Below are 3,936 nucleotides of genomic sequence, written 5' to 3' on the forward strand. Positions count from 1 at the left end.
TTGGAGATTTTCTCTAATGTTTGTAAAAAAGAAGGACTGGTCTTACCTGAGAAGAAAGCAGTCATTGCAACAAGGAAGATTGAATTCCTCGGAATTGAAATCGATGAATTAGGAATTATTCTGCAAAAACACATAGTGGAAAAAGTGCAGAATTTTCCAGAAAGACTCAACGACAAGAAGCAACTTCAAAGTTTTTTAGGAGTTGTTAATTTTGCTGGGATGTTTATTAAAAACCTAGCAAAACACAGGAAAGTGTTTAGTCCATTATTGAAAAAAGATGCTAGATTTATATGGACGGATGAACACACAAAAGGACTATGCCAATTAAAAAAGATTTGTAAGAATCTTCCAAAAATGGCTATTCCTCAAGATGAGGATAATCTGGTATTGTATACCGATGCCAGTGATCATTGGTGGGCAGCAGTTCTTACTAAGCTCACACCAGATGGAGAACAACCATGCAGATATTGTAGCGGTTTATTCTCAGATGCAGAAGCCATAAGATGGCATATCAACGAGAAGGAATTCTATGCAGTAAAAAGAGCTTTTGAAAAATGGCCATTATTTTTACTTGCAAAGAAATTCACTTTGAAAGTTGATAACACACAGGTAAAAGCTTTCTTAAGGAATAGAATTGAATCTAAACCAGAGAAGGCCAGATTATTAAGATGGCAAGCATTATGTCAAAATTATATTTTTGATATTATAATAATAAAATCTCATGAAAACATTCTTGCAGATTTTTTAACAAGAGATGGACAGCATTGACATTGATGCTATTATCAAGATGCAGAGGCATTTGAGGGAACACCTTGAAATGCTTCAAACCGAGTTCAACAAGTTGGCCGTAAACGCAGAAGTTGCGGGAAGGCTACAACAAGCCGATAAGAGAATTGTCTCTGATCGAATCACAGGATGTTTACAGGCATATACTCAGTTATGGTCTGTAATGCAAAGGCCTATCCTCCAAGGCATTGAGAAACCATTGGTTTCCCAAATGGAGAGTTTTCGAGTACAGGACTCTATACCTGTAGCGGGGGATTCAAATACCCCTTGCACAAGTGTTAAGTCGGGATCATCTATAGATGAGTCGGCTAAAACAAAAATTGAGACTCCAGATCCTTATCTCGAGTCCTCAAGTCAACCCTTCACCTCGGGGATTGAAGAGGGAGAGATCAACCTTAGGCCTCGTACTGACAAAGGCAAAACTAAGGTTGGTACTAATGAAAATGTAATTTCTCCATTTCAGGTTTACCAACAGAATTGGGAGAAATTAAACACAAGAATTGGCATCAACCCAGCCATGGTTCGAGTTGATGTTGCAGGAAAATATCCTAGGGTATGGATGAAACAAAATTCATATCCAAAGGAGGTCAAAGCCTGGTATGAATTTGGGGCTCTTGCCTCAGTTTATACTACTTCGCCCAGCTTCCCGGAGATATCAGCATTACCAAAATGGATTCAGGAAGCTGTTCATGAGACTTGGGCAAATAATGATCATTTGTCCAGAGGAGATGTTTTGGAGCTATACTTTTTCAGTGCAGCACCAGAACCAGCAGGACNCCCTTCACCTCGGGGATCGAAGAGGGAGAGATCAACCTTAGGCCTCGTACTGACAAAGGCAAAACTAAGGTTGGTACTAATGAAAATATAATTTCTCCATTTCAGGTTTACCAACAGAATTGGGAGAAATTAAACACAAGAATTGGCATCAACCCAGCCATGGTTCGAGTTGATATTGCAGGAAAATATCCTAGGGTATGGATGAAACAAAATTCATATCCAAAGGAGGTCAAAGCCTGGTATGAATTTGGGGCTCTTGCCTCAGTTTATACTACTTCGCCCAGCTTCCCGGAGATATCAGCATTACCAAAATGGATTCAGGAAGCTGTTCATGAGACTTGGGCAAATAATGATCATTTGTCCAGAGGAGATGTTTTGGAGCTATACTTTTTCAGTGCAGCACCAGAACCAGCAGGAAAAGGCTCACACGAAGCCTTTCATTTTATCAAGCTAAGGAGGCCAGACATGAATTCTCAAAAATTTATAAAGGATCCTCCTACAAATGAAACCCCCTTAGTCTCTTCATTTAATGAAGATGATATGTCTACCAGGAGAGCATGGGGTATCTGGGTCTGTCTCACAGAGATGGACAAAGTCAAGTTTCCATTTAAGTTTTACCAAAATTCTTTAAATGGATCATTCCTGTTAAACACTATGACAGGAAAAACTACAAGCTTTGCAGAAGATCTATTCGAAAAGAAAAGAAATCTTCTATGGAACAGCAAGATGCCGGCAAGTAAAGAAACTCGCCGAAAGTTCTGTAATATGGCACACATAGGAAGATGGTCAGAAAACATCTGCCTTGAATGCCAGAATCAGAAAGAACCGGAATTCGGTAAAGGTTTCAAACCGAGATCTGATCGGAAACATTTTACCGAAGCAAGGACAAGTGGGGAAGGACCACATTCACATTTTCCTCGAGGATACAAAAAGCCGAAGATTCCTCGACAAAATTAAAGGGGAGATGTGACTAAACCCACTCACCAAAAAGAAAATCCACCATGTAAGTGGAAGGACAGGACCACCAATAATCGGTGGAAAAATGACAAAGAACATCGGATACCTTATCTTTAAAGATAAAGGAAATCCAATCAAAACAAGAAACTGGACCCAAAAATTTACAATATAAATACGGGTAATTTGGAACCAGTAATACACACCAGAAAAATCAAAACTCAAAGATGTATCGAGTATATCTTAAAGTTTTGAAAAGAAGGATAAACTACAAGCGGAGTGAAGCTGCTGCTCTCAGATCAATAATTAAGATGTACAAAGAAAAGGGTGATGAGATAACAGCAGATCTATTCCAGACTCATCTCTATTGGTATCTCGGAGAATTAAAAGAAGATGAGAAGTTGATTGCTAGATTAATAATCTAGAAAAAGACAAAGTGGAAGGACCATTCAACCACTACATGGTCCCAAGGCAAGCTGTAAAGGCTTATCAAGATTTGAAGTCCGAGTTTCAAATCCGAAGAAGCCTTCTATAAATAAGGCAGAAAGAAGGAAGTGAAGATCATCGAACATTTTCCTCATTTCTTTCAAAACCAATTGTAATATTTTCTCTTTCTAGTTTATGTGTTTTCAAGTTTCGGCTACTATAAGTAGCTAAGCAAGTTCCTCCTCCTCTACAGGAGGTTTCAATGTAATAATAATATGTTTGTGTTTGAATAAAAGAGATCTTTGCTCTTAGCCCCTCTCATGTATTATTTTCAAAATTTTATCTTTTACTGTACACTCTAAGGTAGGAAACGAATTAGAGTTGTGCTAAGTGCTGCTGAAGGAATCTGCGTCTGTAACCATCGGTTGCGATCGTGTGGTTGAATTGTGAGGAGCAGTTCGTAAAATACGGTGGATATAACCCGGTGGCATTCTGGTCAAAAAGGTAAAAGATTTAATTTATTTTACGGAAGCATGATGGGCCATTAATTTAAAAAGAAAAATCAATGTAATTAAAATGAAGGTTGAGGGGTATTTTAGGAAAAATTTGAAAATTGGGTACCAAATCCAAAGTTAAAAAACTTTGGGTACTGATACACAAGTTGCCCAAAAATAATAAGTACAGAAAAATAGTGGTGGCTAATGGCTANAACTTCATGAATTTCATTATTCGTTCCGATGGTGTTTAAATCATCAACATATACAGCAATAATTACGCATCCGGATGTTGTTTTCTTAATGAAAACACAATGGCATATTGAATTATTCACATATCCTTTTTTCATCAAGTGATCACTTAGCCGATTATACCACATTAGGCCGGATTGTTTCAACTCATATAATGATCTTTGTAATTTCACAAAATAACATTCTCTGGGTTTTGAACTTTGTGCTTCAGGCATCTTAAATCCTTCAGGGATTTTCATATATATAT

Source organism: Primulina huaijiensis, chromosome 3 (genome assembly GCF_012295235.1).
Source record: "Primulina huaijiensis isolate GDHJ02 chromosome 3, ASM1229523v2, whole genome shotgun sequence".
Classification (NCBI taxonomy): Eukaryota; Viridiplantae; Streptophyta; class Magnoliopsida; order Lamiales; family Gesneriaceae; genus Primulina; species Primulina huaijiensis.